Here is a 14,433-nt window from a genome sequence, read left to right on the forward strand (position 1 = left end):
CAAATTCCTTGTGTGTCCAATCACACTTGGCCAATACAGTATTGTATTGTATTGTATTGTATTGTATTGTATTGTATTGTATTCTATTCTATTCTATTCTATTCTATTCTATTCTATTCTATTCTATTCTATTCTATTCTATTCTATTCTATTCATATATTGGATGCATCAGGGAATATTTAGTAAGGATTGACTGGTCATCTTGCTCTTGGAGATGCAATTAAGAAATTTCAACATTTGATTCGAGACAATGACGAATCTGCATACAGACGGGAGGTTGAACAATTAGCCTTGTGGTGCAACAGGAACAATCTTGAACTAAACATACTCAAAACTGTAGAAATGGTGGTAGATTTTAGGAGAAACCCTCCTATACTACTGTCTCTTACAGTACTAGATAACACAGTATCAACTGTTGGAAAGGACCCTATTCCTTTCCCCATGCTATTCCTGCCAGTCCTTCTAGGTATACCAGATCAGGAAATAAATTTTACAGGAAGGCTAAACTTATTTTATTATGCTTAGATATGATAACATTATCTTGCAAATCTTACTGAATTGTACTTCTTCCTTTTTATACTTCAAAGAATTAGGGAAGCATCTGCCTGAGTAATTTCTGAATGTAATCTTGTGCTGTACTTAAAGAAATACTTTGCCGAGCTAAGGGTTCCTACTTATTTCTTGTCAAAGTCATCTTGCATCATGATAAAAGTTCCAACATTTGAGTACTATGTGTGTGACTTTGCAACACAGGTATAAAATATACAAAAATGTCATTGCAATTGCAGGACATACAGTATATTTCCATACTTCCCCCAGTTGCCTTAAATAAGAGCTAAGGTCTCTTTATTTAATAACTATCTTGCAAACCAACATATTGATTGTATTTTACTTATTAATTACTAGACAACACAGTATCAACAGAGACCTTCAAGTTTCTAGGTTCTGTCATATCTCAAGACTTAAAACCTAACATCAAAAACGTCATCAAATAAAACAATATAAATCGTAGAGATACAAGCAACAAAGTTATATTTATAAGTGGGAGGAGATAGGTAATAGGAAGGATGAGAAGAATAATAGTAATACAGTCTTAGTAAATAGTTTGACAGTGTTGTGGGAATTAGTTGTTTAGCAGAGTGATGGCATTCAGGGGGAAAACTGTCCTTGTGTCTAGTTGTTCTGGTGTGCAGTGCCCTATAGCAGGGTGGGCAAATGATATGATTGCTTATTTAGTAACCTATGACTATCACTAAGTGTTGTATCTTATGATTCTTGATGAATGTATTTTTTTAATGTATACTGAGAGCATATGCACGAAAAACAAATTCCTTGTGTGTACAATCACACTTGGCCAATAAATGGATAACCATTTGTCTGAAGTGTCCTGCCTAAGCAGGGGGTTGGACTAGAAGACCTCCAAGGTCCCTTCCAACTATTCTATTCTATTCTATTCTATTCTATTCTATTCTATTCTATTCTATTCTATTCTATTCTATTCTATTCTATTCTATTCTATTCTACTCTCTATTCTATTCTCTATTCTATTTTCCCCATTCCATTCCATTCCATTCCATTCTATTCTATTCTATTCTATTCTCTCATATAACCTAGAGTTATCTTCTATTAATTATGTTTTGGGCTGAAATCAACAGCATTGATAATATAATTTTGGATCAATTGTTGTGAATTTAACATACAAATATTCTTGGTAGTATTCTTGATGTTTTGAATTATGGGCTTTTGAGGCATTGGAAGTTTTCCAATAAATTATTACAATACTGAAAACAGTGTGTTGTTGATATGTATTATCTGTGAACATTCATATTAATTATTTTTTGACCAAGGAACAAGAAGACCATGGGGATGCTGCAACAGTCATATAAGTGTGAAAAATGGACATAAGTTACTTTTTTCAGTGCTGTTGTAACATTGAATGGTCACTAAATGAATGGTTGTAAGTTGAGAATTACCTGTACTGAGCTTAGTATTTCTGATCTTCCTGGTACTTCTAATAAGACCCGCTGTGTTTCCACTTCTCAGTCACAGAGGAAACACCGGTCACTAAAGGGTTACAACCTAGCCAGTAGCTCTAGGACCGAGTCCACCAACAAAAGAAGCCCCGCCTCTTCCTGTACCCAGTTTTTCGACTCGGTCCGGTAGAGGACAGTCGTGTCTGTTAGTTCTCTCTCATTAACTCTTCGTGGGGGAGTTTATTTGGCCATTGCTGGCTTATTTCTACTTAAGTTTGCTCATTTCTGCTCAAATTGCTGGCGTTTTCTTCAAAAGCGGCTAAACTTAATTGGAATCAGCTGGGGAGCGCTAGAAACGTTCCGGTGGCCCTGAGCAGCCCCGCGGCAGCGCCCATGTGTGTTTTGCACCGCCGCTACTATTTGCAGCACTTTCAGAGGATTTTGAGGCTTTTGGAGAGGTTTCCCTGCCTCCTCCTGCTGTTTGGAGAATTGTGGCTGCAGATTTCTGGCGCGAAGGCTTTTCCACGCCCAATTTTGCCACGCTTTTAAGCCCTTTGGCTAGCGGCCATTTCCTGCCTCGTGAGTAATCTTCCTGGCTCCTGGATTCTACTCTGCTTCTCTCCTGGCGCAGTGAGTTACCTGAACCACCAATTATCCCCTGTGGGTGCATTTAAGGGTGATTTCTATCCTTTGCATTTATTCTGAGCTGTAAAAGTAAATTTCTGCTCTATCATGGCTGATGCTAGGAGCAATAAATCCCAAAGCAAAGGAAAAAGGGGCCATTCTTCTGATCCTAAAGAAAGTTCCTCAGGGGATTCTGTTCCTCCCAAGGCAGCCAGCGTTTCTACTAGATCCACTCACTCCAAGAGTGCTAATATTGCTGCATCATCAAGAGAAGAGACCAGGAGGCATAAGGCCATGGAAAAGGCCTTTCAAAAAGCTGCTTCAGAGGCCTCTAGAGTTTCATCTCCTTCTGTGGGGCCTTCTAAATCTCCTGCCCTCCCCACTTCCAATGTGGCTGTTCCTTCTTCCCAAATTCAAATTGAACATGATTTTTCTCCTGATCAGTCTACTCTGGGTGAGAATGTAGCTGCTGATGCTTCTTCAGTTTTTCCTGCTGCTAGGCCTCTATCTCCAATTGTTTCTATTCAGGCCCCCCCAAGGCAAGAATTTCCTGAGGCTCAAACACGGTATCTGATGTGCACCTAACTATTACAGGTAATCTTTGTGTCATTGGCAAATTTGTTAAGCATTTCCCTACCAAGTCATTAATAAAATGTTGAAGAGCACTTGAACAAAATTATGTAACATATCACTGATAGCTCTCATTTTGATGAGATACTTTTTGAGTTTAGTTCTCAAACCAATTGTGGGTCCATATAATAGTCAAACAATTCAGATAAGACTTAACTACACTGCTAAACAAAATATAGTGGAGTATTTGATCAAATACATTGCTGAAGTAAATTAGGTTATTCATAAATTTTCCAAATGTGAGTTTATATTTAATATAAATCTGCTACTACTGAAAAGCAAATAAAATCTTATTACAAATATAAGGGACATATATAGATACCGGTAGTTCTCAACTTACAACAGCTTGTTTAGTAACTGTTCAGAGTTACAAAGGCATTGAAAAAAGTGACTTATGACTATTATGCACACTTACGACCATTGCAGCATCCCTGTGGTCACATGACCAAAATTTGCCCGCTTAGCAAATGACACATATATATGACACTTGCAGTGTCTTGGGTCATGTAATCAGCTTTGCAAACTTGTGACAACCAAAGTCAATGGGAAAGCCAGATTTACTTAACAACCATGTTACCAACTTAGCAACTGCAATGATTCACTAAACAATTTTGGCAAGAAAAGTCCTAAAATGGGGCAAAACTCACTTAACAAATATCTCACTTAGCAACATATATTTTGGGCTCAGTTGTAATCATAAGTCACAAAGTTGGTCAGGATAACAAATACTCTACAAATCAGAAGCAATTGAAATTATACTGTTAGGTTGAAGTAGAGTGGGAAAAATAGAATTAAATGTAATAGATAAAAAAGCAGCCTTCTTCGCTGAGGGAAATAAAGATGTAGGATGGACCAAATGTCTGTGAAAAAGATCTTGGTCTTCTAGTACTTGAATATGAATTTCATTGTAATATAGTTGCTAAAAACTAACAATTTGAAATTGCATCTATTCCAAATTGTGTGGTGTAATAATACTGTTATGTCTAAATGTCGTTTGAGTGAGATATGAACAAGTCATCAGTTTTTAGTGCTTCCTTTAACTGCTCGCTTAAATCGGTAGATAGTTTCAGGTCACCCTTCCCCTGTGCTCTGGTGACTACGGGAGCAGCCAACTGCTTAGAGGGAATAACCGGGTGGATTACTTCCAGCCGTGTGCTATTATATTGGAGCAATCTCGAGAGAGCATCTGCCATAAAATTCTTTCCCCCAGGAAGGTAGCACAGAGAGAAATTAAACCGATTAAATGTTGTGCCCAACGGACTTGTTTGGGTGACAACTTCCGGGGTGTTTTTAGGGCCTCTAGGTTCTTACGTTCTGTCCACACCTCAAAAGAGTGTTTTGCCCCTTCGAGGAAATGCCTCCAGGTTAATAGGGCCCATCGGACAGCAAAAGCTTCCTTCTCCCAGATTGCCCATCTCCTTTTGGTTTCAGTTAATTTACAGGAGGTAGGCACAGGGTTGTAAAGTTCCAGTTGCATTGGCTTGAAGTAGCACCGCCCCCAGAGCCACATCACTGGCGTCAGCCTGGACTACGAAAGGGGCCTCCATGTCAGGATGCTTAAGGACAGGCTCGGCTGCAAACAATCCTTTCAGTTTCTCAAAAGATGCCTGGCACTCCATGGTCCACTCGATGGGGCAGCTAGGGTTTGGCTTAGCCTCTCCCTTTTAGGAGTTTGTTAATGGGTAATGCAATTTTTGTAAACGAGGGAATGAATTGCCGATAAAAGTTGGCAAAGCCTAAGAAGCTGCTTGCGGGTGTATGGAGGCGCCCACTCCAAGTCTGCCTGGACTTTCTCCAGATCCATTTCAATACCCTCATGCAATATGCGGTAACCCAGTTAGTCAATCTTATGCAAGTTACCAAGAAGGTGAAATATCTGGGAATTTGGTTATCAGCCAAATGTTCATCAATTAAAGAAGACAATTACAGCAAAATAATACAACATAAAAAAGGATTTAGAAAACTGGAAAAAAATTACAATTGTCACTTATCGGAAGGATAGCTTCCATTAAGATGAATACCTTACCAAGAATATTGTTTCTATTGCAAGTAGTACCAATAAATTTAGGGGAAAACTTTTTGGAAGACTTAAATAAATTAACAATGAAATACATTTGGCTGGGAAAAAAACCACAGATTAAATTAAAATTATTACAGGACAGCAGAGAGAAAGGAGGCTTTGGGCTTCCAGATTGGGAGATGTAGTATTAGTCAATAGCGCTTACTTGGATAAAGGGTTGGATAGAGTTAAAAAACAAAAGGATCTTAACATTGGAAGGACACAACTTACAAATAGGCTGGCGTGCATTCATATGGGATGGGGAAAACAAATCTCACAGTTATTTTCAGAGACATTTAATCAGGAACGCTTTATTACAGGTATGGCAAAAAATTAAAAAGAATCATTATAATAAAATACCAAATTGGTTATCAGTGATGGAAGCGTTAATTTATCCAAATGTATTAGATATAGACAAAATAATAAGATATAAAGACTTGCTAAACAACCAGGGGTAACTAAAAACAAAACAAGCTCTCCGGATCCATTTCAATACCCTCATGCGATATGCGGTAACCCAGATAGTCAATTTTACTCTGGTGAAACTCGCACTTAGACAATTTAGCATACAGCTCAGCAGCTCTGAGTTTTTTCAGGACTGGCCGCACTATTTTCCCATGTTCTTCCCTGGTCACAGTGTAAATAAGGATGTCATCTAGTAGACTAGGACCCCTTTGAAAAGATGTTCATGTAGCACCTCATTAATTAATTGCATGAACACTGCCGGTGCCCCCTGTAACCCGAACGGAAGCACCCTAAACTGGAAACAACCCAAAGGACAATTGAAGGCAGTTTTCCATTTGTCCCCTTCCATAATTTGAACTCTGTAGTAAGCCTCTCTCAAGTCCAGCTTACTGAAAATCTTCCACTTGGCCAGATGAGTTAACATGTCCTTCATAAGGGGTAGTGGGTAAACATTTTCTAGGCAAATGGCGTTAAGGTTTTTGTAGTCGACACACAGGTGAAGAGAGCCATCTTTTTTCTTCCGGAACAACAGCAGGGCAGCTACTTGTGGCCTAGCTGGTTGGATGAAGCCCTGTTTCAGGTTTTTATCAATAAAGTTTCACAGTTCCTCCAGCTCACGAGGGGTCATGGAGTAGATCTTTGGTTTAGGGAGTTTCACTCCTGGGAGTATTTCTATACTGCAGTCCGTGGGGTGCACGGACTGCACCCCACGGTGCAGAGGGGTGGGTGCACATCTGACACCCTCTTGCTGAATGCCTCCCTGAGGTCCCAATATTTCTTAGGAATTTTCTCCTCCCCAGCAATGTGTTCGCTCACAGCTGCTGCCAGCTCCGTCACGGCTTTGGCCATGCAGAAGGGTTTCCCCCCTTCCTTCCCCTGCGGGGTGGAACAGATATGCAACAACCCTTTCTCCAATTCACATGAGGGTTCCATTTCCGGAGCCAGGGTAGTCCGAGCAAGAGGGGTCGTTCCATTCCAGAGGCTACGGTAAAACTCAAAGTCTCTCGGTGGTCTCCCATCCACATCTTAACTGGTTCGGTCACAAAGTGGGCTTCCCCCCCCACAAGCTACTGACCTACTGACCCATCCAACTGGCAAAATGCTATGGGCACTTTCATTGTCTTCAGTCTCAGTCCCATTTTTTCCACCACCTCTGGGTTGATTACACACCTTGTATACCCAGGGTCCAAAAGGGGTAGCATCTTCCCCTGGGTGCCAGATTATGGCACCTTTAATTCCACCAGGATGGTCATGGGGCCCACGTGCTGACTTACCAGGGGGTCGGTGTCAGTTTCGCTGTCCCCTGGGTTGGTCGGAGCTCCCAGGTGGAACTCAATGACTTCCATACCTTTCAGGGCTGTTTCGCAGTTCTTTACTGGGGCTTCTCGGCTCTCTTTCCTCCAGAGGTCGGCTTGAAACCAGGTTTGGAGAAACAATCAGCAGCTCAGTGCCCCTCCTTCCTACATCTGAAGCATGCAGTGGACCTGGGCTTGGATGTGGGGCCCCCTTTGGCCACTCTAGGGGTCTCTTTCGGGGTGGAGGGGGAAGGCTTGTTCCAGCTGCGGGCCCCCCGTACCGATCTCTGGCCTGGTCAATTTCCACATCAGCCGCCAACACATACCAGCACTGAAGGTCTCGGGGGGGGGGGCTTTGGGAACAACAGCCTGCCAGACAGCCTCTCCATGCCAGCATCTGACAGCTGTCACCCCAGGGGGATCTCCTCCGGAGCCTCCATTCGCCCTACGCCCAGCGACCATTTGGCTCTGACCAGCTTTTCTTCAATCTGCAGTTCAGACATCCCCTCTGACTCTTCCCAGCCACTTCAGGACTGGGGGGAAGTCGACCCAGCAGCTCCCATGTCCTCCTGGTCTCTGCCTTGGTTAGACATTCTTTGCTCAGCCCCCACGGTAAAGTTTTCTACGGGATGGCTGATAAAGCAGACCTTGCTTAATGTCAGGTGTGCCTCTTTTCAAAACTCAAGAAAGGAAAACCCCAATGCCATTTTTGTAGAGAAAAGTACTTTTACTGACTATGAACTGATAGCAACGAAAGAAAAGCAAGATCTGAGGCTAAAGGCGCGAAAATTACATATTGAAAGTATTCCCAAATCCCTTCCCCCAAGGACCCTGGCTGAATGTCCAATCCCTAGCCCCCCATGGTGTCATGTGAGGTGCATATTCAGATGGCTCCATCCATCTGGTATGCCAGAACGGTTGACCTTGACTGGCTATCAACAAGTCCATTCAGAAGACGATGAGAACATCCCTCCCCTCTCCTCCCTTTTTGGTCACATCACAAGATATCTCCACCAGCTCGCTTCCCCACCCAAATACCTATACCTCCCCCCCTTGTTAATATGGCAGCCAATAGCAAGCAAGCATCATAGAGGCTGACAGTTACATTCTGCACTAGTTAGATCCCTTTTATCCCATTCTGGGCACATTTTATTTTAGAAAAAAGAAAGATTCAAAGAATTATATCAGTTATAGAGAACAGCAATCAGGACTTTCAGCTTTGCAAGAAAAGATTGAAAAAACTAGGAGTGGTTACAGTGGTAATAATCATGTTACCTAGTGATGACATCTGGGTTTGTTGCAAAATTTTGTGCAACTGCTACTACTGTATGGTATAGGTTTGTGTTAATTGCATGGTGTATTGCTGTTTATGAAAGATGTACTAAAATGAATTTTAAGTTTCTATTTTTATATAGTATTTATAGGATAATGTATGTCATGTGATCATTGAGCATAAATAAATTTTTACTTCCTTACTTGCTTAGCATCCCAGAGTGGAGAACACAGAATAATTCTTAAGTTATAGGAATGTAGATTCTATTTAAAGCTTAGCATCAATTACAACCCCTTCATTAGTAAAAACAATTGTTGGTGAGACTATTAATTTGGATTCCTGCAGAGAATTGAATGCAAAAGCTTATATAACCATGTCTATCTACAGTGCTGTTTGGAAAAAATGTACAGTAATTTAATTTACAGTAATAAAAAGCTAATTTCACTGGTGTAACTTGATAGTCAACTAATAATATTAAATAGTTGATGATTATAACCAGGGCCGGATTTTCCTATAGGCTAACTAGGCTTCAGCCTAGGGCCTCAAGATCAAGAGGGGCCTACACAGTGGTGGGATTCTGGGGGTTCTAGAAGGTTCGGCCGAACCCTTTGTTAAATTGCTGGCTCGCCCGCCCCTCGCCTCCCACCCGCGCGGCGCCAGCCTACCGTAGCCAGGGGTAGCAATTGTGACTCTTACAACCTGTGGCCTTCAACTTCCAGAATTCCTGAGACAGCTTGGCTGTCTCAGGAATTCTGGGAGTTGAAGGCCACAGGTTGTAAAAGAGCCACAATTGCCCACCCCTTCCCTAGCCTGAGTTCCGCTGCCTGGGCTGCCACGTGGTTCTGCACCGGCTCCGGACGCAAGAGAGCAGGATGGAGAAAGCAGCTTCCACGCCTTCACTCACCCTCACTCTCTGCTCTGTTGGATTGCCGGCCGTTCGCTTACCCCACCCACTCCCCATCTATTGCTGCCTCCGATGGCTAGAGGAAAAAAAAAACTTCAAATTCTTGCCGCGGGGCTTCAAAGGGCCGCCCTAGAGCCAATGGTGCAGCCGAACCCTTTGTTAAATTGCTGGCTTGCCCCGCCCCTCCGCACCACTATTTATTGCCAATAAATAGTGGTGGGTGAGGGGCGGGGGAGCCAGCAATTTAACAAAGGTTTCGGTGCTTTTTTTTGTAATTTTATTGGCCCACGGAGCTTCAGCATAGGCTAATTGGCCTCCCGGCTCTCAGCTGATTTGTCTCAGCTGTTTTGCTCAGGGCTCTTCTGCTTTCTTGCAAAGAGTGCTGATTTTTTTTCCCCTAGCTTTGCTGAGAAACGAAACTGAAACTGCTTTGCTGTTGCTGCAAGGTTGGAAAATTAGGCAGGCAGAATTCTTTTCTTTTTCCTCACCAAAAAAGGTAGGTGAAAACGATGGGAAATTTAGGGAAAAAGAGGAGAGTTCAGGGTTTTAAAACACAAAAGAAAAAAAGCTCTATTTAACTAGGGAATTGTAATAATTGAGATACTATTAATTGTATATTTCTGAAAGCAGAAATGGTTAAGTTGTGGTTTGGAGGAATATATGGGGGAAATTATTTGGTTTATTATTATTGGTAAATATAATTAATTGATTTGTAAGAAATTGGATTGCATGGAAATAATTGGAATATTCATGTTCATATTGATTAATATACAAAAAAGGTAGTTATATAACTAATTGATTTATATTAAAATGTTGAATTTATATTAAACAACTAATATTACATAATTAACCAATGTGAGGATGGATATAAAAATAGATGACAATGGGAAGGGGTATAATATAGAATAGAAGGGAAAAATTGAATTCGATTAAGATTAGAGATGAGGATGAAGGGTAATATTGGTTTTTTACAAAAATAGATGAGGAATAAATATGGCAAAAAGGAAATATAGAAATTGTAAATTTAATTGAAATGACTAAACACTGTTTAAATTTGTGAACCGGCCAAATACTCTGTTCAAAGAAAATACATTGTATGTTTGTATGTGTGTTTCTAATTATTGTTATTTATTCATATTTGTTCCCTTTTATTCTTTAAAGTTTAACAATTCATTCTTTATTTTAATATCTTTATATTTGTTTGGGGTTGGCTTTCTTCCCTTTCATCTTTTTTATTGTACAGCAATCTTTCTCCTCAAACCTACCACCTCTCTTTTCTTTCCTTCTTACTTTCTCTTCCTCCCCCTCTTCTTCTCCTCCCTACTTCCTCTTCCTTTCTCCTTCTCCTCCTCTCTTCCTCCCTCTCTTACCCTCACTCCTACTCTAATTTCCCTTCCCTTCCTTCATCCCTCTCTATTGCTGTATCCTTTTATGCATATGGACTACTCAGAGGGCTGAAAAAGCTATTTCTGACTGGTCCTCGCACTTTTGACCAGTCCTCGAACTTACGACTGTCCTCACATTTTACGTTTTTGCCCTATCTTGTCACCATGGTGAAGAGAAGCAGTTGTGAAATGAGTGACATGGTTGTTAAGAAAGCTGCACGGGCATAAATGTGAGGATGGTCATAAGTGTGAGGACCGGTCAAAAGTGCGAGGCCCAGTCAGAAATGACTTTTTTCAGCCCTCTGAGTAGTCCCTATGCACATAGCCACGCCCACCTGGTCACATGATGAGCTAGCCACGCCTACACAGTCACGTGACCAGCTAGCCACGCCCACCCAGTCACATGATTGCCAAGCCACACCCCCAACTAAGCCACGCCCACAGAACCTGTTGTTAAAAAAATTGAATCCCACCACTGGTGAAAGGGCCTCATAAGTGGAATAGCCTAGGGCCTCTTTTCATCTAAATCCGGCCCTGATTATAACATTTATCAAAGATAAATGTCAGCTGTTTGAAACCAGGAATATAAAACTATTCAGTTGGTATTTCACAATGACTAAGGATGATGTACAAATGGCTAAGTTATAATGACTAAAAGCTATAAATCAGGAAAATTCTGATTGGAATTTCACCCTGGATGTGAATACTTTGGGTAATTTAAGGCAAACCATTTATTTCCATCCTGTCTTCCCCAATGAGTAGCATAGGAAAAATCATATTGGTCCTCCTTATAAAGCTGCTGTAAGATTGTGACAAAATAGTTTGTTATATGGGGTAATTGTACATTCTGCTATGTTTTGGGTAGAAGGAAGACTCAATTAAATGTTTATTTTATTTTTATTTGAGTTTAGCCTTTATTCCTAGGTAACTCAAGGCAGCAAACATACATAATGTTCCTTCTTTCTCTTGTTTTTCTAACAATAACTTAGTGATATGGTTGGGCTGAGAGAGAGAGACTGGCTCAAAGTTACCTATCAGGCTTTCATGCCTATAGTGGGACTAGAATCTAGTTTCCTGGTTTCTATGCCAGCACCTTAACCCCTACACCAAAGTATTACATCATTAAAATATTTAATTATTAAAGATGATTACATGAAACAGGTTAAATTAGTAATTAAAAGTTAATGCTCAGTAACTATTTGAGGCAATTCATTGTTGTTAATCTTTTTCTCTTTCCTCTTCATTAATAGCTATTGGTTATATCAAGTGCTCATATATTAGTTTTAAAAAATCCATTAGTGTGACAAATTTCATATTAGTTTCTCATACACTTTACAAATTGGCTCTCACTCACTCTCACTTTGCACATCAGGTGGCTCATAAACACCTTTAGACCAGTCAATCAACTCCAGCACTGGCACCACTTTCACAGCCAGTATTAATGTTTGCAAAATCTCTTCCAGTGGCTTCAAGCTTTTGTCAATGCCTTTCTTCTTTAAGAAATACACCAGATTATTTACACTTCTCATAGTTAGTTTTTTTGACATTCCTATTTGGTAGTCTAGATTCCATTGAATATCCTCATTCGTTTACTTAGTCAACAACAGGGATCAAACTAGATTCAAATTTTGATATAAAATGTAATACATGGATGTAATATGCCTTCTGACTCATTTATCTGACATTTCTAAATATAATGAAACTATAATGTATATTTGATTTTACATGTATTGACTGCAGCTAGAATAGTATTTGAACAACAATGGAAAAGTGAAGAGATCCCAACAGATGAAAATGTGATTTAAAAAGTATTAGAATGTGCAGAAATGGATAAACTAACACTAATAATTAAGGAAAAGAAAGAAACTGAATATTTTTCGATGGGATTTATTTTATCAATGGTTAGCTGACAAAAACAGGAACTAGAAATAGGGAAATATATAGAAGGATTAGTGATATAAGGAAGGTATCTTAAATTGGTTAAATAAATATGGTTATTATTATTTTATTCATTAAACATGAAACTCAGTTAACTGAACATTTAAAGATATGTCATAAATACCATTGACTGGTGCTAATGGTTGATACGGATTGCTGCCAGCGTCTAGGTATCAACCAACTATCTTCTTAAAATATATGAGGTTGTTGTTGTTATTGATACTAATGCAATGAATATTGTTGTAAACATTTTGATTATTATTTCCTAAAATAAGTTGTACCCAGTCAATACACTATTCAATTGAAATTGGAATTTTTGTATTTTATAAAATAAAATAAAAACTTATTACAAAAATAAAATAAATAAATATAATGAAACTGATCTGGTATGCCCTGCGGGATCACGGAGTACCTGAACCACTCATTGACTGGGTCAAAATGCCACACAACATCAGCAGCCAAGTGAGTTGCCCAACTGGTCTCCAACAGATTCCCAGTGATGGTTGGGATACACCAAGGCTGCACTGTCACCACTTTTGTTTATACTGGTCATGGATACCATCAGGGGTGAAATTCAGCAGGTTCTGCCAGGTTCTAGAGAACCGGTAGCGGAAATTTTGAGTAGTTCAGAGAACCGGCAAATACTACCTCTGTGTTGTGGCCCCGCCCTCTGAGCCTATCTCATCGGAGGAAGAAGGCTCCGAACATGAGGGAGAGGAGTCAGCCAGGCCTCCCTCTCCAGGCCCCTCCCCTCTGGCACTGTCTCAGGTGCTGGCCGAGGGAGAGGAGATTAGCCAGGAGCCAGGTGTTTCTGATGAGAGCGAGGAAGAAGAGCCGTCGTTCCTGGATGCACGCCAACGAAGGCGTGATAAACAGTTGCAGCAGTTAAGGAGGCGTGCTAGGGATTAGAACTGAGTCACTGGACCACACCCCAGAGACTATATAAGAGAGGGTGGTGGCTGGTAAAACTCCGTGACGAACAAAAACTAATTCTGGCTAGTCACTTGAAGAACGTCTGAAGCTGTCGAAGGGATATTGTTTTGCTGGACTATTTGCAATGCGTATGTAATTTTATGTTATCTGTTGCAGTAAAGCTCTTGGCAGACGGTGCTTATATCGTTGCCAAGTTTGAGATAACGACCTGTGTGCATGCCAAGTACTTTCTTAACCCTCGGCTGGCTGTGTTTGTGTGTGTGTGTAGATGGGGACAGATCACTCTGGCTGGCCCCAGAGTGGGATGGGAATAGAGATTTTGCAGGATACTTTCCCTGCCACACCCACCAAGCCACGCCCACAGAACCGTAGTAAAAAAAATTGAATTCCACCACTGGATACCATCACACATGACCTGCAGTAGAACACACCCTGGACTATACTCTATGCCAGGGGTATCAAATTCAAGGCCTGCGGGCTGGATCCAGCCCGCGGGGTGCTTAAATCCAGCCTATGGGGCCGGCCTGGAAATATCGAAAGGACTGGCCCGTGGTGTCTCTGCTAGCTAAAATGGGCTGCGTGCGCGCCCCCCCTGACCTGTTTTTGGCTTCCCCGGCCTCCAGCAGCACTCTGCCGGCAAAAACAGGCCACACTGAAAATGGGCCACGTGGAACCCGTTTTTGGCCAGCAGAGTGCTACAGGAGGCCATGGAGGGCAAAAACGAGGCATGACGGGGAGTACAAGCCTCCCATGTCCTGTTTTGCCCAGTAAAGTGCTGCAGGAGGCCGTTCAAGCCAAAAACGGGGCAGAGGTGCGTGGCCTTCCTGTACCCCATTTTGGCCGGCAGGGTGCTGCAGGAGGCGTCCGTCCTGTCTCCCCCCTCTGGCCCACTGAGAACTACAGTGCTGATCCAGCCCTCGAAGAAATCCATTTTGACACCCCTGCTCTATGCTG

The 14,433-nt window shown here is 41.3% G+C and overlaps 1 protein-coding gene across 4 annotated transcripts in view; it reads left to right on the forward strand.

Moving 5' to 3' along the window:
• RPS6KA3 (ribosomal protein S6 kinase A3) overlaps positions 1 to 14,433 on the forward strand; it is a 147,056-nt gene that overhangs the window by 7,854 nt on the left and 124,769 nt on the right. The gene's annotated exons all lie outside the window — the stretch shown is intronic.

Source organism: Pantherophis guttatus, chromosome 5, assembly GCF_059756535.1.
Source record: "Pantherophis guttatus breed Tessera chromosome 5, ASM5975653v1, whole genome shotgun sequence".
Lineage (NCBI taxonomy): Eukaryota > Metazoa > Chordata > Lepidosauria > Squamata > Colubridae > Pantherophis > Pantherophis guttatus.